We start from the raw sequence: 27701 nt of genomic DNA, 5'->3' as shown, positions 1-27701 counted from the left end.
AATTGCTGAGATTAATTCAGGTATTCCACCAATCACTTTTATGTCTACCTCAGTGCAATGTCCTATGCACAACTGGTACACCCAGATGTGGTTTGTGTGCTCACTGTGCCGTTGAGAATGGGCCTGGCCAGCCAGTTTGAGCTGGACTATTGGCATTAGAGTAGGATCAAAACTGCTTTGCATATGTCTGATTGAGCTGGACTACATTAGAGTAGGATCAAAACTGCTTTGCATATGTCTGATTCTATTTTGAGGTGGCATGATGGGCAAATGAATGCTGGAATGGAAATCAGCCTAGGGTAGCCAGCCGCGGCTGAGATAAATTTACACATTACAGCCATCACATTTTGTGTACCTTTGTATAAAAACCCAACACACCTCATGCATATGGGCAGTAGAGGGTCCAAAAAGTAGATGCCGGCACTTAAGATAGAACTAACAACTTCATAAAATTAAACTGCCATCATGAAGTGGAAAAGGAAGAATAACTGTTCAAAAACTACTGAGCATCTAGAAAAAATAGGTAACAATCTGCTAGATTCATCAAGCAAAATGCGCTCGCAAAAGGGCCAGATTCTTAAAATCTGGCCCTTTTCGAGTGCAATTTTTGCATTTGGGATTCATCATCCCAAATGCAAAAATCGCTAATAAAGAATTTGCAAATTTGTGAGGATTAGCATTTAAGGAATCTCTATTAGAGATTCCTTAAATGCTATTCATGAAACATTTAAAAATTGCGAATTCGCAATTTAGGACCGCTATTTACCACGAAGTCAAACCTCGTGGTAAATAGCGAAAACTTAGAAAAATGCATTTAAATGCATTTTTCTAAGTTGCATGTTACACATACACATGTCCTTTGGACATGTGTGTGCGCAACACCAATGTAGATGACATTTCAGGGGTGCTACAGGGTGTCCTTTGGACACCCCTGGCACCCTTGAAATCGCAGCCTTATTTGCGATTAGAAAATTGCTAATCGCAAATAAGGAATAACTTACCATTCATTCCTATGGGCCTTTGGCCCATAGGAATGAATGGAGAGTTATTCCTTATTTGCGATTAGCAATTTGCTAATTTCAAATAAGGAATGTGTGGGAATCGCAATTTATTTAGCGATTCTTACATGAATCCCGTTTTGCAAGTCCTTAATAGCGATTCCTTAATAATCGCTATTAAGGACTCGCAAAACGGCTCTTTGATGAATCTAGCTGAATATCCTGCAAACCCAGAAAGGGGACAAAGAAAATGGGCAAACCTATCTCCTTCTCATTGTAAAAGATAGGGCCCACCATTAGAAGAATCCCTTGTTAGCGAAAGAGACTTCTCCTATCTACCCCACTCTAATTCCCTCCTGGAAAACAACCCTGGCACTTCAGGGTTGGAGGGAGGGCCAGTTTCCCACTTTGGATGTGAAAAATATTATCGGAAAAAAGAACATTATTTACGCAAACCAGCTTTTTCCTCCTCATTGCTGTCTTTACATTCTTGGTTCACAAGAGCTGTCTCAAGCCACTAATATAAGATTGGATGGAAAACGAATCTTATGGGGACAAAACTATCCTAAAACTGGTAGTAAGCAGATAGCGTTCCTCAGGAGTGATAGAGGGCATCATCCACCATGTCAACAGAAGGAAACAAAAGTAAGCAATCTTACACGCTACTGTGATGGAATTGATATGGACCATAAAATCCTTGAGAAAGTTCCAGCTTAAGAATCTGCACACAAAACCTGCATGGTACTTGACCATGAACTCCATAATGCTGTCTCTATCGTGAGGTCCACCAGAGCAGACAATCCACAATCCTCGGAAACAATCAAGACTTGACATGACAACATACCATATTTTGATCATTAGAAAATAAGACTAGGGCTAGAATTCCTGATCTATGAATTATCACTTTAAAGAGAAACAATGAAAGTTTTCAGTTCATAGCAATAGTCATTTAAAGACAGAATTGAATGCTGTGTCCAAGACAGCACATGAGCAACTGAAAAAGTAATGAGCTGCAAACCACTACTGCTAGTCTATTTACACCTTAGTAGCTGGAGTAGACTGATACTTAGTTAGGTTAGTCTGTCAGAAAGTATGGTATGAAATGAGGGCAGCACATTTACTTAGATTGCTGTGCTGTGGGGAGAGCATTAAAAAGCCATATTAGATATGGCTCTGCTACCCTCTTTACCAGCATTTGCCCACTAAAAGGCTCCATAGGGCAAAGGTGCATGTGTGATGTCTAGCATATGTTTTGTACTAAAAGGGTACCCTTCCAATAGGAAATGCCATGTTTAGACTAATTGTAAATGTTTTTAAACATTGGTTGATAGCTGTACAGTGCATCACACATGCAATGTGAGAAACGTTAAGAGAAATATAAACAATTCTCCTTGTTAGAGCCTGGCTCAAGCAGATGTTACCGCAAAACCCTGTCTACCATTTTTAGTAGATATGGCTTTGCATCAAAAACCATGGGCTTGATGCTCTATGGTTGTGAAACTGCAAAGTTTGTGTGAAGGTCAAACTATTTTGATATAATACAAAAAGTGAGATGGAATATTTGAACTGAAAGCAAATTCTAGTTGTGTGGGTAATCTGGTGAGAAATAGTTTTGTCTCCTGGGAATGCATAATGAAAGGCAACATTTAACTTTCATCTGGTGCTCCAGAGACTGCAATTTAATCCACTCAGTTAAAAAATTAAAGTGTGATAATCAGAAAAGTTTGATAACTATTTGAATATATTCATATGCACGAATCATAGCTTTAAATCCAAACCAGCTGGATTTTATCGAGTCTAAAAATAAGCAATTTTTTGTTTCCCATGGTGTTCAGATCAACATTGCAAAGTATTTCAATGGTTTCCCTTGTGTAAAGCTTATTTAAATCCTAAAACTTTTCAGGCCCTTTTCAAATATAGTAATAAAGAAAATACTGCAAAATCAAAATCATCCATTATGGCCATGTAGAGAACATAAACCATGTTGCTGTGCTCAAAAACCTAAAAATCAGAAAATGTGCTGTCTCTGAGTAATGAGTTTGTTTCAATTAATTGATCAGAAAGCATCTTCTCTGATATATTTGTGTTGCGTTTTAATTTTTTTGATGGTTGACCTTTATGTTTAACATTTGCAGTTGTTGGTGCTTTGAAGATAAGAATTTAGGTTACACTTCTTAGTTGAAACATGACAATCACAAAGGTTAGACTTCTTTATCTGTATACATTTAGGGTCATATTTATGAAAGGGTTGCGTCGCTTTAGCACCACACAACGCGGTGCATGCAACGATGCAACCCTTGAATGCGATTTATTAAGCCATGCAAGGCCACCTTGCATGGCCTTGAGTGGCTTGGTAAATCCAGAGTAACGCAATGTAGCACAAATCACTGCATTGCATTACTCTGGCCAAAGGAGGCAATCCGCGGGTGATGCGTGGGTGTTCCCATTCAAAACCCATGGATTTTGATGCATTCCCAGAATTTCTATAATTGGTAGACTTGGGAATGTGGCAAAATTGATACGCTTCTCCAGGTGAGGCATCACAACAAGAAATATGCTTATTTCTCATAATTTTTTCTCTCCCATTTGTATGTATTCTGCGTTCTGCAGTACACACAGAAAGAGGAAATTTCCACACAGGATAGTTTTTTGTGCAGGAAGGTGGCCCTTTCTGCACAAAAGCAATCGTACTTGCAACACAGGCACACCTACACCTTAGTGCAAGAGTGCCTCCCTTGGCACAAGCCAGCACATTGTGCGCCAGTGCTGAGAAAAGGCAGGAACTCACTGTATTATATTAAATACAATACATTCCTAATCTTTCTCTGTCATGCAGCGCAGTGAGGTGACTTGCTGCGCTGCGTGAGGTATTGGTAATTTTGGCCCTAACTATATAACTTCTGGTTTCTGTTCACCATGCTTGCATATTCAGTGCTGGCCTTGCATATGGTGCACCTTACTTTGTGGTTTCACATTGTGCTTTTTGCATGTTTTGTTGTTGAGACGTTTTGGAAGAGCAGGATGCTCAGCTCTTTTTAAAATGTTAGTATGCTTGGAGTAAATGTTTACAGGGAGTTCTGTAGAAATCACTTTCTTGTAGGATTTTTTATGCACATACGTAATATTGCACAGGTCCTCGCTTCTAGGTGAGTGGATCCTACCTGAAATGGTTATTAGGACAAATGAGTCTTTGTTATTCAGGTTCCTCAGATTGTTGTTGATTGTTTGGAGAGTCAATATTTTTTTGGTGCACGGTGGTCTAGTACCCGAAGGTTTAGTTTGAGCAGATTGGATTTGATGTTTTTTTGCATTAAGATGAAAGCTTTGTCATTCTGTTTATCAAGTTATCGGAGTTGCATGTAGAGATCAGTGCTTTGACTGACTGCTGTGAAAATGGACTGGCCTCCATCAAAGTTGCCATATATCACAGTACATAGTTTATTCATGCATCTGATCTTGAAAAGGAAGTAGATGGGTTGACAACCATTTTCCAACTGTGCTATAACTCTTTTCCCTACTGAAACAGTTTTTCTAAAATGCCATTAACTAAAATGAATTAATCATTGTGTTCAGTATTGCAGTTTAAAAGCAATCAAATTAGTTTAAGAGATCATTGCTTCATGTGCAAAGGACATTGATCAGACAACTCTGTCATGGCAGTCAATGGTTACCATTTTCCTAATATGTATGTCCTTACTACTATTTACTATTTTAATGCACCTCAAAGTACAGAGAGGAATAAATATTAGAGTGACGGATAAACTGCCCTCTACAAAAACAGTTTAATTGAATTAACCAATCCATCAAACAAAGTCTAAAACAAGTCTATTTTACAATTTATTAGTCTGCCTTTTTACATTCTAGAAAAAGAATCCCAGGATTTTGCCTCCTGTATGTTTTTACCTAGCTTCTTCTTGGTCCATGATGCCAGCTGACGTTGTGAGAACAATGTATCCAAACTGGCGAGATGACAACAGATTGTTCTGCCACTTCTCCAGATCCTTCCGTTGCACATCAAAATGAGGACTGATTACACCACACTTGTTCAGCCTGCCAGTGAGGTTCACAACAATTTTCCCAGCTCGGTGATCATCAATGATTTCAAATTCACCAATGTAACCATGTTTCATCATCACAGTTAGGAAACGCACAATCACTTTGGAGCATGGCCTGATAGGAACCTGGCGTTTTCCACGTTTTTCTGAATTGTTAATGCTTTTCAGAGCATCAGCAAGAATATTCATGCGAACCATGGTTCCGGTCCTGTAATATGGCGACCTAACCGTAATGCTGATTTGTAGAAGTTATGGAATTATCTGATGTGTTATCAATGTCATGACCATGACATCCTCTGTTGTGTCTATAAGGAAGACAGGTTCTAAGGATCAAGATGAGATTAGCACTGTTTTTTACCATGGGGTAGAATATTTATCCCCAAGTAAGATCAGGGTCAGGTATCGCAGGGGGAGGTAAAGTTGTTCCAATCTTCCAGAATGTATTATTCATTTAGAGTGTGCAACCGGTAACAATCAATCTGTTTCAGATGTTTCCCTTTGGTAGAAAGTGGATTATTATAAAGTCATTGTCAGCTCCTTTAAAGGCGTCATTATTTTAATTCTGAGCTCAGTTGCTGGTAGCTATGGCACACAGCAGAAAGGCTTAACTTAAGAAAATGTGTAAAGCATTCCCAAGTACCAAAACAATAAAAAAGTCAAAAATGCAACACAATCAAAATCTCACTCAAGCTCATAAAAATAGAGAATATTTTAACCCCTATAATGCATGTGTCGGCCAATGGCTGACACATGTACACCCTCCCTGGTGTGTGGAGCGGCAATTGCCCAACACCAGGGAGGGCTTTAGAGAATCATCCAGTGCAAAGCACTGGAGGTTTCCTTTTCTTTTAAACCCTGGGCGAGATGCAGGATAGTTTTTACGTCTCTCCCTGTTCCTCCACCATCTGTAATGTCTGCATGCTGCGAGGCACACTGATATCACAAACCCCCACCAGAGCAGCTTGGAGGAAGCAGGTAAGGTCTGCTTCAATGTGCTGTGAGTTTTGGGGGTGTAGATGCCCCATGTATGTGGGAGTCATCACTTGAAAGGGAGAGCCTCTCCTTTCCAGCAATGCCTCTCACAAACAGATTCCTGATCGTGGATTGCAGTGCACCACAATACACGATTAGGAATTCCACTAGGCCCCACAACGTCACCAGGGAGGAGGCAAAAGGGTTGGCCCACGTGGTAACGGGCTAACTCCCCCAATGGGTGCAATTTATATTCAATAATATTTAATTCATTAGTAGTACACAAAGTATAATATTTTACCTTCAGTAGTATCTTAGTATATATGTTTAACACTCAGAAACTTTTAGAAGGCACTCACACTCGCTGGATGATATCATCAGTGGTGTCATGAGTGAAGTCATTTGAGATGTCATGCAAGATGTCATCAGTGATGTTAGACCATGTCATGAGTAATGTAATATGTGATGTCATAAGCAGTGAATTGCGGGGGCGTCAGTGCTAGTTAGCTATATGTAGCTATAACAGCTGAATTTCTATGGTATTGCACCAATTAAATCTGAGAATAAATATAACGTCCCTGTAGCATTTATTTTTTCAGTGAATGCCTAAGATTTTAAAATATTCCTGTAACTTTTGTTTTTTTTAAATGAATTTCTAATGTTTTTTAATTGTATTAAGTGTAACCTGTAACCTTTTAGAGTGAGTGTGTGGGTGAGCGTCTCAGTGGGTGTGTGAGTGAGTGTGTGCATGTCTCAATGGGTCTGTCAGTTGGTGTGTGAGTATCTGAGTGGATATAGGAGTGGCTACATGAGTATCTCTCTAGATGTGGTAGTGGGTGTGTGAGTCTCTGAGTGGGTCTGTGAGTCCAAGTAGGTCTGTCAGTGGGCACCTGAGTGTGATGCAATCTATGAGTGAGTGCATGAGTGACTGAGTTGGTCTGTTAGTGGGTGCATGAGTCTATGAATGAGTCAGTGATTGGGTGTATGAGTGTGTGAGTGTGTGAGTGGGTCTGTGAGTGAGTACATGAGTCTCTGTGTGAGCCAATAAGTGAGGGCATGAATCTCCGAGTGGGTCTGTGAGTGAGTCCCTGAGTGGGTCTGTGAGTGGGTGTGTAAGTCTGAGGGGGTCTGTGAGTGGGTGCAGGAGTCTCTAAGTGGGCGTGCGAATATCTGTGTGGGCCGGCGAAAGGGTGCATGAGTATCTGAGTGGGTCTGTGAGTTGGTGCATTAGTGTCTAAGTGGGTCTGTGAGTGGGTGTACAAGTGTCACAGTGGGTCTGTGAGTGGGTGCATCAGTCTGAGTGGTATGTAAATGAGTGTGGCAATATCTGTATAGATATGTGAGGGTAAGTGAGAGGGTCTGACAATCTGGATATGCGAGAGTGTGTGAGATCTCTCTTTGGGTGTGTGAACGGGTGTCACTGTATGGATATGTCAATGGGAATAAAGGACATCTGAATGGGTATGTGAGAGGATGTGAGAGTCTCTGTATGAGTATGTGAATGGGTATAAGGGTGTCTGCATTGGTAAGTGTCTGTATGGGTGTGTGAGAGAGTTTGAGAGTCTCTCTATAATTGAAGGCACCCAGCAGCATCCACTGGGGATAACTAGTTAGTGGAACTGCGAGTACCAAAGTGCAAAGCTGCACACGCCTACAAGGTGGAACATCAACACACCCTGAGTCGGGAATTTTACAATAAAACAGGCAGGTGTTCAACTAAAAAGCTGCTGTTCTTCATTCTGTTGCCAGTGATCAAGGGCGGCAAGGTCCGAAACATGTTTGGCATACGAAATTGAATGGCAGTGGAGGCTGGCTCAACTGCTGTCCTCACAAAGGAGGTTTTAACTCCCCGGATGCAGCCTTTCTACAGATGGCAACCTTTTCGTGACTTATGTTTGGAGGCCTGCTTGGTTGTGAAAACACCCCGCTGTGAACATAGTGGATCCAGGGTCTTTTGAATAAGGAGATATGGCTGGACCGGGGTGCCCAACTGTGAGCGATATCTGAATCAGCAGTACATCCATGTACCTACTCCTTTCATTAACCCACTGGGGTTTGACAATAATTTAATTGAAGGTACCCAGCAGCACCCACTGGGGATAACTATTTAGTGGAACTGCGAGTATCAAAGTGCAACACTGCATACGCCTACTAGGCGGGACATCAACGTCCACTGGGGCGGAATTTCAACAATAAAACAGGTAGGTGTTCCACTAAAAAGCTGCTGTTCTTCCTTCTGTTGCCAGTGATCCAGGACAACGAGTTCCGAAACATGTTTGGCGTACAACATTGAATGGAGTTCGAGGTTGGCTCAACTGCTGTCCTCACAAAGGAGGTTATAACTCCCCAGGTGCGGCGTTTCTACAGAGGGTAACCTTTTGTGACTTATGCTTAGCGGCATGCTCGGTCGCGGAAATGCCCCGCAGTGAACATAGCGGATCCAGGTCTTTTAAATAAAGTGATACGGCTGGACTGGGGGCCCAACTGTGAGCGATATCGGAATCAGCAGTGCAACCATGTACCTACACCTTTGATTAACCCAGTGGGGTATGACATTGCTATGGGTATATAAGACATTGTGAAAGTCTCTGTAGGGTATGTGAATGGGTGTCACAATGTCTGTATGGGTATGAGAATGGGAATAAAGGAGGTCCTAATGGGTTGTAAGAGTCTCTGTATGAGTATGTGAATGGGTACTAGAATGTCTGCATGGGTATGTGTGAGTATGTGAGAGTCTCTGCATTGGGATGTGAATGGTTGAGACACTATTTGTGTTGGTATGTGAGAGGGTTTGACAGTCTATGCTTATGTCAGAATGTGTGAGATTCTCTGTATGGGTATACAGGTGCCGGTATGGGTATTTGACTGGGTGTGACAGTCTATGCTTATGTCAGAGGGTGTGAGATTTTCTGTATGGGTATGTGAATGGGTATACTTGTGCCTGTATGGGTATGTGACAGGGTGTGACAGTCTATGCTTATGTGGGAGGGTGTCAGAGTCTCTCCATGGGTATGTAAATAGGTATAAGGGTGTCTACATGAGTATGTGAGAGGGTGTGGGAGTCTAAGTAGGGGCATGTGAGAAGGTGTAAGAATCTGTATGGGTATGTTAGAAGGTGTGAGAGACTATGTATGGGTATGTGAGAGGGAATGAAAGTGTCTGCATGGTTATGTGAATGGGTCTGACACTGTGTCAATGAGTATGTGAATGGGAATAACAGAGCTCTGTGTGGTCCCCATCATTGGCCACCTCAGATGGGCTCACTACCATCTCCCGCTAAAACTGCCCGAAACCTTGGTGTCATTATTGATGACCAATTGACCATGAAACATCAAGTGGTCAAAGTTGCCTCCACCTGTTTCGTTATCCTTAAATGCCTGAGGAATATCCTGTGGGATGCTCCCTCTAACCACACCAAAAACTGTAGTCCAAGCTTTGATAACATCCAGACTGGACTACGGTAAGGTTCTATATCTGGGTGCTAGCAAGGAAGTACTGCATAAACTTCAGGTGGTACAAAACGCTGCTGTGAGGTTACTCTGCAAACTTCCAAATAAAACGTCCACATCAGCTTCATTACGTAATCTCCACTGGCTCCGAATCGACAGTCGTACCAAATTCAAAGCCCTATGCTACATGCACAGAATCAACACCGGCACTGCACCCCACTATCTCAAAACTTTGGTACATCAGTATCGCCCCCCCCCCCCCCGCCTGCCTCGCTCCTCCAATCAACATAAGTTCCAAGTACCCAGGATCAAAAGAGCCAGAATGGGAGGATGCTCCTTCTCTTATCTGGCCCCCTCCCTCTGGAACTCTCTCCCTTACCAATTACGCACGGAACACAACTATCTTATATTCCGCAATAATTTAAAAACATGGCTGGTCAATCAGTAGCCCCTTACCATCACTGTCTAATTCTTCATCCTCTGTGTCCCTAGCGCTGGGAAACCTTCGGGTAGCTGCGCGCTCTACAAATGTAATAAATGAAAAAAATAAAGGAGGTCTGTATAAGTATATGCAAGGGTGTGATAGTATCTACATGGGTTTGTGAATGGGTGTGACAATGTTTCTTGTTGTGAATGTGTGTGAGAGTGTCTCTATGTGGTTGTGAATGGGAGTGACAGTGTCTGTATGGGATTGAGAATGGATAAGACAGTTTCGGTATAGGTTTGTGAATGGGTTAACAGTATAGCTACGGTATATAAATAGGTGTAACAGTTTCTGTATGGGGTTGTGAATGGGTGTAAGAATGTCTCTATAGGTATGGGAATGGGTGTCACAGTCTGTCCATGAATAAGTGAATGGGTGTGACAGAGTCTGTATGGACTTGTATATGGGTGTGCCAGTGACTGTATAGGTTTCTGAACATGTGTGGCAGTGAATGTATGCTTTTGAATGGGTGTCACAGACTGTTAATGTGTATATGAATGGGTGTAAAAGTATCTCTACGGCAGGGGTCTCCAAACCGGTCCTGGAGGTTTACACAACAACAGACATACTGATGCACACATTCAGACAGTTTAGTCACTAACCCATGCATTTAGTAAGACACATTTAATCACTCACTCATACAGTCAGTCGTGCACCTACTAAATCCTTCATCCATACACTTATACATCCACTCATTCTTTAATATGTAAAACATATTTAAACTTTACAGAAACACACAGTCACTGGATGATGTCATCAGTGATGTGATCAGTGATGTCAAATGAGATGTTATCAGCGATGTCATCAGTGATGTCATTTGAGATGTCATCAGTGATGTCACTGACCATGTCATGAATGATGTAATATGTGACATCATCAGCAGTGGATTGCGGCTGCGCAAAATATAGTTAGTACAACTAACTATATAGGACCAATTTCAATGGTTTTGTGAATGCTAATTCCTAACTATATAAGACCTGAAACCTATGGTTTTTTAAGTGAATTTGCAAGGTTTTTAAAATGGTAATTCCTAACTATATAAGGCCTGAAACCTATGGTTTTTTAAGTGAATTTGCAAGGTTATTTGAATGCTAATTCCTAACTATATAAGGCTTGAAGCCTAGGGTTTTTTCAGTGAATTTGAAAGGTTTTTTAAATGCTAATTCCTAACTATATCAGGCGTGAAACCTATATTTTTTTTCAATAAATTTCAAAGGTTTTGTAAATGCTAATTCTATTAGCGGATAACGTTTATATATGTTATTATCCTTCTGGGACCACCTGAGCAGCCATCTTGTTTCTCAGGAGAAGTGAGGCACAAGAGAGCACAAAACAAGAGTAGAAAACGCAAAAAGGGGGCAGGGTTGATGCCCCCTGACCCCCAGTCCTTCTCAGGGGGTCCCAGAAGGGCCACCAAGTGCAAAAGAAAATGTAGTTTTTTTTAAAATTGCGGGATACGCGCATTGTACGCGACCCTACGCGTACGGTGCACGTACCCCGTGATATATATATTTTTTTGCCCTTGGGGGTCCTTTTGGGACCCCCTGAGAAGGGCTAGAGGGTTGGGGGGTCTCTACCCTTCCCCCTTTTCGTGTTTTCCACTCCTGTTTTGGGCTCTCTTGTGCCTCAGTTCTCCTGAAAAACAAGATGGTGGCCAACACTTCCTGGTTTGGACAGTTTGGAATGTTGACAGTCGACTGCCAGCCAATCAGAAACTTGCTCCCGCAAGTAAGGGTACGAGCACGTACGCGTACGGTACGTGTACCGTACGCGTACGGTGCGCGTACAGTGAGCGCATAGAGATATATAAATTGATCAAATTCAATTTTCTCAACAACTACTGGAGTGATTTTCACCAAATATAGAAAAGGCACTACTGCATACCTGTCCCTACCATTTTGCCAAGTTTGGTGTAATTCCATTCAGCCGTACGGGCTGTAGCCGTGCCTAAAGGTCCCATAGAAAATGCCATTTGAAAAATTTCAAATTCAATTTTCTCAAGAACTACTGGAGGGATTTTCACCAAATATAGCAAAGGCACATCTGAATACCAGGCCCTACCATTTTGCCAAGTTTGGTGTAATTCCATTCAGCCATTCGGGCTGTAGCCGTGTCTAAAGGTCCCTATGGAAATTAACATGGGGAAAAGACGTTTTGGGACCCCCTTTAGGAACCCAAATTGACAAATCCCCCCGAAACTTTCAGGGAAGGAGCGGAGCTGGCAAAAATTCTGGAAAAGTACACACAGATTCCTCAATCGGCGCCAAAGTTATTCCCATTAGAATGTTGAGCGCCTATAGATATATAATTTGCTCAAATTCATTTTCTCAACAACTACTGGAAGGATTTTCACTAAATATGGAAAATGCATGTAACGGGGTCGGGTTGGGCTACCAAGAGGAGTGGTGGAATCCTGATTGTACCCCTTCTGCTTCACAGACTACAACTACGAGGGGGGCCAGGGACGCGGAACCACCCGATGAGTCGTCCACAGTTCCCTTTAAGTGGGCGTATGAGGACTTCCCGGAGGACCAGCCTACCTCTGACGTCGACGATCCTGGATGGGTGAAAACGGGGAAGGCCCTGTACGCGGCGTGTGACGTCACCAGCGCACCGAGGGACGGAGGACGCGAGGAGAACCGAGCGGAGGAAGAAGACGAAGGAGAAGACGGAAGGCGAAAAGAAGAAGGAGAGCCAGGAGGCCAACGACCCCGTGTTCCGCCGTGCCACGCTCCCGAGGGAGGAGTGTGGCTAAGCCAGGTACGGCGGCGTTGGGCGGCTTGGGTGGGGAGGAAGAGTTCCCCGTGTGAATAGCGTTAAAACCCCTGTATGTAACTTCCCTCTGTGTTTCCCGTTCCCTCAAAATACCTAGTTACCTACCTGAATCACACCTACCCCGCTCTCCTCACTCATTTCCCTCCCCCCGTTACAGCACTGAGTCACTAGCGTGTTTGTTCTATACACCGGTGTCCTTCACTATCACGGGTTCCATTAGGTGCAATCCCTTGTCAGATAAAAAGACTAACGGCGTCCCTCTGTCCATTTCCTTTCTTACATGTGGATATAACGGGAGAGCAACGCCACAGTCTGGAACCCTATGGGATTGACGACAACCGGCTTTCCAAGACGACATCACTTCCCTGACGTCCAACTCTGAACAGCGGGACTTTCTCTATCAACTGCCCTGCGTGCCCCGAAGATCACCACCACGGATAAAATAGAGTTTGCAAGGGAAAGACTGACATTCCGCACAAGACGCACGTTGAAAATAAAACCTAGTTTAAAAAGATATACGGGTCTAGTGTCTGTTGAGCCAGAGTTTGTTACCACTGCTAGTGTTCCCAATCCCCCTGCCCAGCCTACATTGGTGTCAGAAGTGGGATCTATTCCCTCCACTCAAACAGCAGAGATGGAACAAGTGGTGCAACAACTCATTGAAGGCCAACAGAAGTTGGAATGGGCTATCAGCCAACAAATGTCGGCCGCAGATGCTGACCGGGACATGTTTAAAAATTCCATTACGGCCCAACTCGAGGGACTACACAAGGTAGCACAGAACCCCGGGGTACCTCCCACAACCGAACGACGGGGATTTGGACCCCATCCGTCCGGAATGCAGTTACAGAAATACGTGCCAGGGGAAGATCCCGACGCGTTCCTACTAAACTTTGAAAGAGCAGCTAGAGCATGTGGATGGCCCGAGGACAAATGGCCATTCTTTTTGGCTCCACTACTGTCAGGTGAAGCACAAGCAGCATACCAAGTGGCCAACCATGCGGGAATAACTCCCTATGCGACCATTAAGGCCGTTATCCTGGACCACCTGGGGTTGGACACAGAGGCCTATAGACTGCGTTTTAGAAAGGAAAAAGGGGTAGCAGGGGAACACCCCAAAACCTTGTACTTGCGGTTAAAAATGGCCGCCGACAAGTGGTTGAAGCCTGAAAGTAGGAGCAAAGAGGAAATCATGTCCAGCATATACCTGGAACAGTTCATGGAAGCCTTACCATACGGCACTCAGCGTTGGCTCAGACAACATTCAGGCCTCACCGCTGAACAGGCCATAGAGATGGCTTCGAACTACAACAGAGCGATGCCACGAGCCTTACCATGGGATATGGACAAAGGCAACAAAGGACCAATAGGGGCGGCAAAACCTGAGAAAAAAACAAAACCAGCACCGGAACAGTGGAAACCTCGCCCCATAAGATATGAACCTCCAAGCCAAAGAGGTCCTCAGTGCTTTGACTGTGGAGAATGCCATAGCTAGAATGTGTCCCCGGAAAAGATCGACCGAGGAGCCTATGGAGGTCGGCTACATACCAAAGGCCGTGATGTACACAGCGGAGATGGGACCCTCCTTCTACGCCAGGGTAATAGTGAACAGTAAATGCATAAAAGCCCTTTTAGACTCCGGTTGCAAACAATCTGTCATAAAAGAGATACACGTATTGCCCTCCCAGGTGGGCCCTGACCTGACCGTACACATTAGATGAGTTCACGGTGACGTGAAACCGTACCCAGTGGCTCATCTTACTCTTAGGCCCATAGGTGGTGAACCTTGTAGAGTGAAGGTGGGAGTGGTAGAGTCATTACCTGAAGACCTAATCTTGGGGTTAGATAATCCTGATTTTTTGAATCTCTTCCGCAAACAGTTAGAAGTACCAAGAGAAGCTTTGTTATCCACTGAACCCTGGGAGACAGACCGGAGTTTCAAGTTTGCCCAGAGTAATGACCCTACGCTCCTGAATGCCTGGGAAGCAGCCCATATCAATGAAACCACACCATCATCGGGGTATCCTAGATTCAAGATCATTAATGATCTGTTGTACAGGGAAGGGAAGGCAGGTGATTCTCCACAGCTGGTGGTCCCAAAGGACTTTAGAGACCAAATTCTGTTCTACGCACATACCCACCTAACTGCAGGTCATAGCGGGGCTGAGAAGACCCTACAAAACATCACAAGACTGTTCTTTTGGCCTGGTATTTATAAAACCTCCGAAGAGTACTGCAGACAGTGCGAGGTATGCCAAAAGAAAAACATGAGCAGACCTCCGGCAGTACCTCTCCAACCATTACCCATCATTGGCAACCCTTTTGAAAGGGTGGGCATGGACCTCATTGGCCCCCTACCTCGCACCTCTAGGGGACACACTTATGCCCTGGTTGTCGTCGATTATAACACCAGATTTCCTGAGGCTTTTGCTCTCAGTGCTCCGACAACCCGGAATGTGGCAGACAAGTTGATCAAATTATTTTCAAGGGTTGGGTTTCCAAGAGAGATCCTCACGGATCAGGGGACGCCCTTTGTGTCTAGAATGATGGCTGAGGTTTGTAAAACTCTAGAACTGAAACACATACGCACCTCTGCGTATCATCCCCAAACGGATGGGTTGGTTGAGAGATACAACCGCACTCTCAAATCCACATTAAAGAAAATGCTGGTGGCCGAAAACAAAGACTGGGACAAGTTGTTACCGTTGGCCCTCTACGTGCTGCGGGCCCAAGTACAGAGCAGCTTGGGGTACTCCCCGTTTGAGTTGTTATATGGCCGCCAACCTAGGTCCCTATTAGAGATCACGAAGGAGGCCTGGGAAAAAGAAGGGGAGGCGGAACAAAGGTCTCTATTAGAGTATACCAATCAGTTGAAATCCCGGTTGGGTAAACTCAGGGACCTGGCATACTCAAACTTGGAGAGATCCCAGGTGAATCAGAAACACCAGTACGACAAAGGCAAGAAATGGCGGGTGTTGAACAAGGGAGACTGGGCACTAGTGCTTCTTCCTTCATCAAGTCAAAAATTCAAAAGTGAGTGGAAGGGACCCTACCCGGTCATAGAGACCATAGGCAAAACCACCTATCGACTACAAATCACACCGGGAAGGCAACAAACTTTCCATATAAATCTGTTAAAAAAATGGATAGGACCCCCACCCAAGGCAGCAAACCTGACATTGCCATCGAGGAGCGAGGGAACTACCCTCGATAAACTGCCCCTCAATCCTGAACTAACAGACCTTGAAAAGGAAGAACTAGTACAGGCTTTACACCAGTTCGCTCCGATGTTTTCGGATGTGCCAGGTCGCACTCATTTAGCCGAGCACTGTATAGAAACTGAGCCCGGCAAGGTAGTGAAACAGAGGGCCTACCGCATTCCGGCGGCCAGGAGAGCTGACGTAAAAAAGGAGGTCTTGGACATGCTACAATTAGGGGTCATCCAGCCGTCACACAGCAACTGGGCTTCACCCATAGTGATGGTGACAAAACCGGATGGGTCCACCCGGTTTTGTATGGATTTTCGCGCCCTAAATGCCATCTCTTCCTTTGATGCCTTTCCGATTCCACGAGTTGATGAACTCATAGAGAGAATCGGAGAGGCCAGATATATCACAACTCTGGACTTAACTAAGGGGTACTGGCAAGTGCCCCTACGAGAAACAGACAGGCATAAAACAGCATTTGCCATGGATGATGGTTTATTTGAGTTTACAGTATTACCTTTCGGGCTACACGGAGCCCCAGCAACTTTTCAGAGACTTATGAACACTGTATTAGCTCCCCACACCAAGTACAGTTCCGTGTACCTCGATGATATAGTCATCTTTAGCAAAACCTGGAAGGAGCATCTTAGCCATTTAACCAACATCCTACGGGCACTACAAAATGCGGGCCTACATGTAAATTCAAAAAAATCGAGGGCTGCTTTCCCTAGGGTAAAGTATTTGGGATTCATGTTGGGTGAGGGGGTCATCGCTCCTCAGGAGGAGAAAATAAAAGCAATCACCAACACCCCCTTTCCAACCACAAAAAAAGAACTGCGTGCATTCCTCGGTTTGATTGGATATTACCGACGGTTCATCATGAATTTTGCAGAGACCGCGGCTCCATTAACAGACCTCCTAAAGAACAATGCTAAAAACAACCTAGGGAAGAATCCTCCCACAGAGGCCTGTTTAGCCTTTGAGCAATTGAAAACAGCAATCACATCCAGTCCTGTATTGATTCCACCGGACTTTAACAAACCCTTCTCCCTGGCCACTGATGCCTCTGACGTGGGGATCGGGGCCGTGCTGTCGCAAAAGGGGGATGATGGTTTGGAACACCCCATTCTCTTTATCAGTCGAAAACTGCATTCTAGAGAAAGTAAATACCCCACAATTGAAAAGGAGTGCCTGGCAATCCGATGGTCTGTAGACAAGTTAAGGTATTACCTGGAGGGCAAGCCTTTTACACTGTTCTCGGACCATGCCCCGCTTCAGTGGATGCAGAGGACCATGTCGCAAAACTCCAGGGTGTTGAGGTGGTTTCTATTTTTACAACCCTTCTCGTTCACCCTAGTACATAGGAAAGGTGTACACAACGGCAATGCAGACTTCCTATCGAGAACACCCATTCTCCCCGATCGGGAGAATCCTAGGGGGGAGCAGTGTAACGGGGTCGGGTTGGGCTACCAAGAGGAGTGGTGGAATCCTGATTGTACCCCTTCTGCTTCACAGACTACAACTACGAGGGGGGCCTGGGACGCGGAACCACCCGATGAGTCGTCCACAGTTCCCTTTAAGTGGGCGTATGAGGACTTCCCGGAGGACCAGCCTACCTCTGACGTCGACGATCCTGGATGGGTGAAAACGGGGAAGGCCCTGTACGCGGCGTGTGACGTCACCAGCGCACCGAGGGACGGAGGACGCGAGGAGAACCGAGCGGAGGAAGAAGACGAAGGAGAAGACGGAAGGCGAAAAGAAGAAGGAGAGCCAGGAGGCCAACGACCCCGTGTTCCGCCGTGCCACGCTCCCGAGGGAGGAGTGTGGCTAAGCCAGGTACGGCGGCGTTGGGCGGCTTGGGTGGGGAGGAAGAGTTCCCCGTGTGAATAGCGTTAAAACCCCTGTATGTAACTTCCCTCTGTGTTTCCCGTTCCCTTAAAATACCTAGTTACCTACCTGAATCACACCTACCCCGCTCTCCTCACTCATTTCCCTCCCCCCGTTACAGCACTGAGTCACTAGCGTGTTTGTTCTATACACCGGTGTCCTTCACTATCACGGGTTCCATTAGGTGCAATCCCTTGTCAGATAAAAAGACTAACGGCGTCCCTCTGTCCATTTCCTTTCTTACATGTGGATATAACGGGAGAGCAACGCCACAGTCTGGAACCCTATGGGAGTGACGACAACCGGCTTTCCAAGACGACATCACTTCCCTGACGTCCAACTCTGAACAGCGGGACTTTCTCTATCAACTGCCCTGCGTGCCCCGAAGATCACCACCACGGATAAAATAGAGTTTGCAAGGGAAAGACTGACATTCCGCACAAGACGCACGTTGAAAATAAAACCTAGTTTAAAAAGATATACGGGTCTAGTGTCTGTTGAGCCAGAGTTTGTTACCACTGCTAGTGTTCCCAATCCCCCTGCCCAGCCTACAATGCACTACTGCATACTTGTCCCTACCATTTTGCCAAGTTTGGTGTAATTCCGTTTAGCCGTTCAGGCTGTAGCCGTGTCTAAAGGTCCCATAGAAAATGCCATTTGAAAAATTTCAAATTCAATTTTCTCAAGAACTACTGGAGGGATTTACACCAAACATACAAAAGGCACTGCTGCATACCAGTCCCTACCATTTTGCCAAATCTTGTATAATTCCGTTCAGCCGTTCGAGCTGTAGCCTTGTCAGAATGTCCCTATGGAAATTAACATGGGGAAAACACGTTTTTGGACCCCCCTTTTTTCTCGGCCCCCGCTTGACGAATCCCCCTGAAACTTCAGGGAAGGAGCGGAGCGCAGCGAGGCAAATGTAAGGAAAATTACAGGCAGATCCCTCAATCGGCGCCAAAGTTATTCCCAATAGAATGTTCGGAATTTCCTATGGTAACTAGGTCCTAACTATATATATCTACTGGCGACCGCGTGTGATCAAGAGTACATGGTACTCGAAACGCGTCGCTTGAGAGGTTCAAAATAAAAAAAGACATCTTGCCTGAAGCCGTGGGGTCCGTCTTCTTCTTTCGCCACGCCGAGTGGAGGTTTGAGGAATTTCTTGGATATATATATATATATATATATATATATATATATATATATATATATATATATATATATATATATATATATATATATATATATATATATATATATATATATACATATATATATATTACCTACTGGCAGTCGCCAGTAGGTAGTTATAGTTAGGATTTTTTTCAATGCAAAATCTCAAAATTCTATTGTGAATAACTTTGGTGTCGGTTGACGAATCTGCCTGAAACTTTCCTCCAATTTGCCTCACGGAGCTCCGGTCCTTCCCTTAAAGTTTGGGGGGGATTCGTCAAGCAGGGGCCGAGATAAAAGGGGGTCCCAAAACGTATTTTCCCCATGCTAATTTCCATAGGGCGGTCAAACTCACTTTTAGCCCAAACGGCTGAATGGATTTGCACCAAACTTGGCAAAATTGTAGGGACTGGTAGCCCGATGTGCCTTTGCTATGTCTCAAGATATGTGCTCCAGTGGTTTTTACGAAAATTAACTTTGAAAAAATATATATTGGGCTACATTGGGCTATGTATATGTTAGGGCCCAAATGTAGCCCAATGTAGCCCAAAGATGGCCACCAGAGACAAAAAAAAACAAATGTAGCCCAAATATCAGCCAGATGTAGCCCAACAATAGCCCAATGACAGAATGACCCAGAGTGTTCTAAAGAACAACTAGAGCGCTAACAGTCTTACTTTTGACAAAAGTATTGCACACCTGAAGCCATCTAGATTGGAATAAAGTGTTAACACTTAAAACATTTAATTTGCAAAGGAACAAAATGAGGGGGTTCATTTTGCCATAGAAATTATGATTAGTGCTGAAGAAAGTAAAATTAGGGCACATTTTGAGTGACTTCTCAAATCCTCTTGTATATTTCATTAAAAAAATTCTGATATGCAATCTCCCAAGATATCCACCAGATACAAAAGAGCCCAAATGTAGCCCAAATATCAGCCAGATGTAGCCCAACTATAGCCCAATGACAGAATGTCCCTGAGTGTTCTAAAGAACAACTAGAACGCTAACAGTCTTACTTATGACAAAAGATTGGCACACCTGAAGTCATCTTGATTGGAATAAAGTGGTAACACTTAATACATTTAATTTGAAAAGGAACAAAATGAGGGGTTTCATTTTGCCATGGAAATTTTATTATATATATATATATATATATATATATATATATATATATATATATATATATATATATATATATATATATCAGTCACACAGTGCAGGAACCCTTTTGGAGAGAGACCACACACGAAATGGATTCAATGCCTTTTATTTTCGTTAGCTTGCCAGCAGGTTTCCAGCATCAGTGTCAGCCAAACAGAATTTGCCAGACGCGTTTCGAGAGCGAAGCTCTCTTCCTCAATGGCACGGTTGCAGTCACACGAGAATGCTGTAAATCACGCACAATTTTAAACAGTCCCCGCCCACTGGGCGTGTTTCATCACAGCAGCGTTTTATGGGATCTGTAGTGCCGGTATTTTCCCAGTGGATGCATTCTCTGTTCAATAAAACCCTGATAAAATCCAAGTGGAAAGGAGGACACACAAATGCGAGATTCCTGCTCCGCTTTGTAGCTGACGATAAGGTGACACGGAGGCCCCCCTGCAGGGCCCCTGGTCGGTTCGTGTCCATGTTGATCCTAGGTAGGTATCAGCGCAGGTTCTGCAAACGCAGCAGGTCTTCTCTCCACGACCGGGACGGCCGTCATAACATCAGTCACACAGTGCAGGAACCCTTTTGGAGAGAGACCACACACGAAATGGATTCAATGCCTTTTATTTTCGTTAGCTTGCCAGCAGGTTTCCAGCATTGAATCCATTTCGTGTGTGGTCTCTCTCCAAAAGGGTTCCTGCACTGTGTGACTGATGTTATGACGGCCGTCTCGGTCGTGGAGAGAAGACCTGCTGCGTTTGCAGAACCTGCGCTGATACCTACCTAGGATCAACATGGACACGAACCGACCAGGGGCCCTGCAGGGGGGCCTCCGTGTCACCTTATCATCAGCTACAAAGCGGAGCAGGAATCTCGCATTTGTGTGTCCTCCTTTCCACTTGGATTTTATCAGGGTTTTATTGAACAGAGAATGCATCCACTGGGAAAATACCGGCACTACAGATCCCATAAAACGCTGCTGTGATGAAACACGCCCAGTGGGCGGGGACTGTTTAAAATTGTGCGTGATTTACAGCATTCTCGTGTGACTGCAACCGTGCCATTGAGGAAGAGAGCTTCGCTCTCGAAACGCGTCTGGCAAATTCTGTTTGGCTGACACTGATGCTGGAAACCTGCTGGCAAGCTAACGAAAATAAAAGGCATTGAATCCATTTCGTGTGTGGTCTCTCTCCAAAAGGGTTCCTGCACTGTGTGACTGATGTTATGACGGCCGTCCCGGTCGTGGAGAGAAGACCTGCTGCGTTTGCAGAACCTGCGCTGATACCTACCTAGGATCAACATGGACACGAACCGACCAGGGGCCCTGCAGGGGGGCCTCCGTGTCACCTTATCGTCAGCTACAAAGCGGAGCAGGAATCTCGCATTTGTGTGTCCTCCTTTCCACTTGGATTTTATCAGGGTTTTATTGAACAGAGAATGCATCCACTGGGAAAATACCGGCACTACAGATCCCATAAAACGCTGCTGTGATGAAACACGCCCAGTGGGCGGGGACTGTTTAAAATTGTGCGTGATTTACAGCATTCTCGTGTGACTGCAACCGTGCCATTGAGGAAGAGAGCTTCGCTCTCGAAACGCGTCTGGCAAATTCTGTTTGGCTGACACTGATGCTGGAAACCTGCTGGCAAGCTAACGAAAATAAAAGGCATTGAATCCATTTCATGTGTGGTCTCTCTCCAAAAGGGTTCCTGCACTGTGTGACATATATATATATATATATATATATATATATATATATATATATATATATATATATGGACAAGAGGTTCCTCCCCAGCCTGCTCTGCGCTCGCAGACACCGCCTCCACGCCAACAAGGAAGAGGACCGGACCAACCAATTCAGCAAGATGGTATTTTATTCAAAGATTTAAAACAGAACCAGCGACGCGTTTCGGGCGAAAAGCCCTTGATCACGCTGCAACATGTTTACAATCAATTATGCTTTTTTTATACGTGTATGCAGTGAAATAGACGCCACCCCCTGGTGACGCCCACCACGATCATGTGATTAATAATAAACAGTAGCAACGCACTTCTGCCGATATGTAGTTGCCATTGCTGAATGAAATACACAAAAAGTTCTTTTCTAACTGGTTAAATCCAGGAAATTGTCAGAATACATAAACATATATTCAATTATATTAATATTTCAGTACAATTCTTCAATGTTAAAATACGGATGAGAAATTATGTCCGTTCTGTGCAAATGAGCAATCTAATATATATAGCAGCAGAAATATAAAGTGCGTGTGCAGAAAAGTGCATAAGTGAGAAAAATGTGATAAAGTGCAAGAATTAGCGGAAACATATGGAACTACCACTGGAGCAATCAATAACAATTAGGCATCATATCCCGATGTTTATATACATGAGTTTATCCAAATAATCCTAATCCATAATAAGTTCTATTTAAAAAATCTAATAGAAAAAGAAGAACCATTTTATCAAGAAGCTAAAAATGTCAATATGTATAAATAGAACTATATTTCATATATATACATATCTATACACACACCCACACTCTTACCCGCCACCCCCCATACACCTAGCCTATTATATCACTGTGATTAATCCAAATGGATTGCAAATCATCATGTGCTAGTAAAGAACAGTACAAAACATATAAATGACATCAACTATATATACACCACTCAATAACCCTCACATGAATATTTACAAATGTGCATATCTGTACGATTTCATATTTACAATACTTTGTGCAAAACTAAGCTCAAGGTCAAAACAATATCAAAATTCTATACATAATATCCACATCATAGAAAAATCACTGTACATTTAAAAGATATCGACAAATTGATTATCATTAAAATGTAGTACATGATATGTGAATAGGACTGTATGAAAAATGTATATATAATGATGCCTGATGCCTGATATTATGCCAAGTAAAGTGCTTAAATTCTGTCCCCATAGGTGAAAATCGGTGTAAACTTCACCAGTTGTAATTACAGAATATGGGACAAGTGCAAGGGACTTCTAATAGGAAACCTAATTAGAAGAACCGGAAACCGGGGCACAGATAAAAATGATATCAGAAGCTAGCAGAGCCAAATATATCTACAGAAAATGATGCATCTCCTCAATATTATTGAGCCCGTTAGGCCAACGGCTGTCGAGCTCCAATATAAATTTAGACTCCATCTTTCTGAGTTGGGACTCACGATCACCTCCTCGTCTAGATTGTGGGACTGCCCCAATCACAAAATAGCTCAAACAACTGAGGTCTTTGTTGTGCTCTCGTTTGAAGTGACGGGCGACAGGGTAAGAGGGGTCACTATGAAGAATAGCCTTGAGATGCTGCAGGATTCGGGCGTGCACCTGGAGCTTAGTGCTTCCAACATATCTAAGCCCACAGGTGCACGTCAGAACGTATACCGCATGATCAGTTTTACAGTTGTAGTTGCCATTGATGGTTTTGGCAACTTTACTGAACGGGGTGTTATAATGGGTAGTAGTGACTCCGAACTTACAAGCTCTACAACTGGAGCATTTAAAGAAACCTTTGGACGGGCGAAGCCATGGTACTTTAGATTTTATTTCAGGTGCTGCTTTGTCCAAATGGTTGCCCATCGTTTTGGCTCGTCTGAACGTCACAGTAGGAGAAGAGGGCAATCTGGTGTTAAGAATATTGTCGCTCATAATAATCGGCCAGTGTTTGTTAAGGATTGACCTGATTTTTCTATCTTCTCTACTGAAAGTAGTAATCAGACGTGGGCACTCCAGTTGGGGTGTATCAGTCAGAGGAGGTTCGGTTTCTAAAGTAGAGTCAGGAAAGAGACTTTCCCTGGATCTTGACAAAGATTTATTTACTGCTGTATTTAGTATCCGCTCGGAGTAACCTCTAGCCCTCAATCTGGCTAAGAGTTCCTCCAAGCAGGCATCAAAATCAGAGGGAGAGCTGCAGATTCTTTTTAATCTAAGGATTTCCCCATAGGGGATTCCTGAGATTGTGTGTTTTGGATGCATGCTGGAGGCATGCAATGTGGCGTTGCCAGCAGTCTGTTTTCTATGGAGGGTGGTGTTTACTATTCCATTAGAGACATACACCTCCACATCCAAGAATTGGATACGATTTTCACTGATGTGAGCCGTAAAATGAAGATTGAGCGAATTATGATTGATGTCATCAATAAATCGCAATGCTTCCTGTTTATTCCCCTTCCAGATGATGAAGATATCATCTATATATCTTAAGAAGCACCTGACGTGCCTATCCATCCATGTCTTGTGGCGCACCCTGAGGACCTGCTCCTCCCACCAGCCAACGTGCAAGCACGCATAGCTGGGAGAAAAGCAGGCCCCCATTGCCACGCCCCTTAGTTGTTTATAAATTTCCTTTCCAAATGAAAAGAAGTTGTTATTGAGGCACCATGTTATCAACCCCACAATCACCTTATTGTGCTCATAGTACCGGATAGGTCTGCTGGAAAGGTAATGTTGTACAGCAAATAACCCCTTATCGTGATCTATGCTGGTATACAGCGATTCGACGTCAAGCGAGATCATTAGCATATCATTTTCCCATTCAAGCGTAGATATTTTAGAAATAAAATCACTGGTGTCTCGAGTGAAGCTGGGAAGTTGCTTAACAAAGTCTTGTAAAAAGTAATCAATGTATTCTCCCGCTTTTTCTCCCGCACTCCCAATGGCCGAAACTATCGGCCTGCCTGGTATCGGTTGTATGGATTTGTGCACTTTCGGGATAAGGTAAAGAGAGGGTAGAATTGGAAAGTTCACATACATATATTTGTGTTCCTCTGATGAAATGAGACCTTCCCTCTTCCATATATTCAAAGACTTATGTAGATTAGATATCGCTTTGTCGTATTCTTTTTGGGTACTTTTCATATAACAGGCGGGGTCTTCTAGTTGGCACTTGGCTTCATTAATATAATCTTTTTTAGGCCAAATCACCAGATTGCCCCCCTTGTCAGACCTTTTGATCACTATATCAGGGTTGTTTTCAAGTTTCTTCATTAATTTGTTGTAGGCCATCCTGGTGTATGTCTCTTTTTTACAACGTTTGTTGTTGGTTTCCGTGTATAGTTTTTTAATGTCATTTGTGACGCAATCGTGATAGATATCGATCGCGTCCCTTGGCATTAGTGGTACAAATTTTGATTTGCTTACGAAAGGGCTCAAACCTGCACCTTTGGGAAGAATAGGGATTTGTCTGAGACGATCTTGAGTTGAGCTCACTGCTTCAGAATCTAAGTCGTCATTTGTGTTCAGTAAATCATTAGCATCAAGGAAAACATGTGTGTCAGATGCCCTTAATGACATGATTTCATTTTCTCTTACAATATCATCTTGGGCATCCAAATCCTTAGCTGTTTGTACGGCAAAGTGCTTCTTCAGTTTAAGTTTCCTTATAAAGCAAAAGACATCCACTCTAGTGGTAGTGTAATCAAAATGTTGAATTGGTGAAAAATTCAAACCTAATGCTAGTAATTGCTCTTCCGCTTTGTCAAGGACCACATTGGAGAGATTAATAATGGTATTGTTCTTTATCGTCTTCTCCCCCATGTCTTTTTCTTTTTCTTTTGCTGAAGTTGTTCCCCGGCATTGCTTCCTTGCGCGTCGTCGTCCTTTCCTACGTTTATTCCTCCTTTGTTTGGTTGTGGGTTGTTTTGCCATGATACATATTCCAAGGAAAAAGAATATCCAGACAAAGTGGGAAAATTATAATCAAAGGTATAATACCCTAGAATGGGGTTGAGGCCCATGTATCATTAGTAAAGGACTACGGAAGACTATGAACCTGCCTTGCAATGAAAAAAGGTTCTCGACATAGTGCGCATGTGTCAGCGTCCTACGCTAGCTACGCTGTCTAGCAACAGTAACTAAGACAACGCTACCAGTAAATGCTCGTTCGCTGATAGGAGCATTACACTGTGAATGATACTATCGGGCAAATGCATTGGTAAGTGCGGCTGTGAGTTTGGAAGTGTCACCCTGGTTAGTGGGTATGAACGTAGCAATAGGAATACGTTACTAAAGGATGCATGTAGATGTAGATCCTAACCCTGGTTAGTGGGGAAATACATATTAAACGATCAAACATCTATCCTAAAAACCGTATATGCATCAACCCCAAAAATCCCACATCGAAAATGATGGCAAACTTAATGACACAATATGTAAAGGCATAATCCCACACTCCAATGCAAAGTGGTGAAAATTAACAGTAACTAAAAAATAAAAACTGTACATACTAAGAGTGAAGAATGGAAGAAATCCATGTTGAAAGGTTTAGGGTAACGGTGTCGCAAGCCTGAGACAAAGTCCCTCCCTTTCAACCTGTAGGAAAAGAGGATAGATAGAGAAGCATAAGTATAGTATGAGACCCATCTATCAACCATATTTATATACTGTGTAGATGTACATTATATTCCTCATCCATATTGTGTTATTTCGGAAATCGGGTACAGAGACTTATTATCTGTCTCTATTCTCTTTGTCTAAGTTTCATAGCACGGTTACCACATTGTTTGGTCAGATTAATCTGTTCAATGATGTAAAATCTCAGCAATTTAGCATTGGAAAAATGGTGCGTTTCAAAATGTCTTGCTATGGGGTATTGTTTATCCTTATTGGTAATTGCCCTTGTATGCTCCAAAATGCATTGTTTGGCTATTTTGGTGGTACTACCAATGTACTTTAAGTCACAAGGGCACACAAGAACGTAAACAACAAACATAGTTGTACATGTAAGGAATTGCGTGATGGCCTGCATTTTGCTAGTACTTGGGTTCCAATACTCTTTAATCATGTGGCTGTTGGAACAAGCTTTGCAATGTCCGCAGGGATAAAAACCCGGAAGGTCAATCCCCCGCGGCACTGACTCGCTAATGTCATTGTGTACAAGTAGGTCCCTCAGGTTGCGGCCCCTGCGATATGTGATGCTGGGTTTTGCAGTAAGGCAATTACCTATAATAGGATCGTTCTTAAGAATCAAACCAAACCACAAAACATGACCCTTCGTCATGTTTTGTGGTTTGACCCGAAATGCATTGGGTGTATAAAGAAGTGGATTATATGTCTATTGAACTTTTGACATAAGATGAATATTATGTCAGCAAAGATCTTTATGGAATAACTTACCTGAGAGTTTGTTTATGAACCGCATCAAATGAATTAAATAAACCTGATCAAATTGGATAAGAAAACGTCGTTTTCGTTGTGAATTTGGCGCCAAGTCTTGAGGCTAGTCTTCTAACCTCCACATTCACTTGTTTATCAGGCACGTCCCTTGACTACGTGCGACGACTGGGGCACCAACCTCAAGCATATATAAACACGGATAAATACCACAGAAACTGAGTGCTTAGGATAACACTACTTTTGTTGATAGATGGGTCTCATAATATACTTATGTTTCTCTATCTATCCTCTTTTCCTATAGGTTGAAAGGGAGGGACTTTGTCTCAGGCTTGCGACACCGTTACCCTAAACCTTTCAACATGGACTTCTTCCATTCTTCACTCCTAGTATGTACAGTTTTT

General features: G+C 43.5%; 1 pseudogene; it reads right to left on the bottom strand.

Annotated features, from left to right (window-relative positions):
• Window positions 1-4797: 4797 nt before the first annotated feature.
• Window positions 4798-5251, bottom strand: LOC147678002 (small ribosomal subunit protein uS8 pseudogene; annotated as a pseudogene).
• Between the last annotated feature and the right edge of the window lie 22450 nt (window positions 5252-27701).

Source organism: Lissotriton vulgaris, chromosome 12, assembly GCF_964263255.1.
Source record: "Lissotriton vulgaris chromosome 12, aLisVul1.2, whole genome shotgun sequence".
Lineage (NCBI taxonomy): Eukaryota > Metazoa > Chordata > Amphibia > Caudata > Salamandridae > Lissotriton > Lissotriton vulgaris.
The sequence above is the reverse complement of the archived record's forward strand: the minus strand, read 5'-3'. Positions and strand labels throughout refer to the sequence as shown.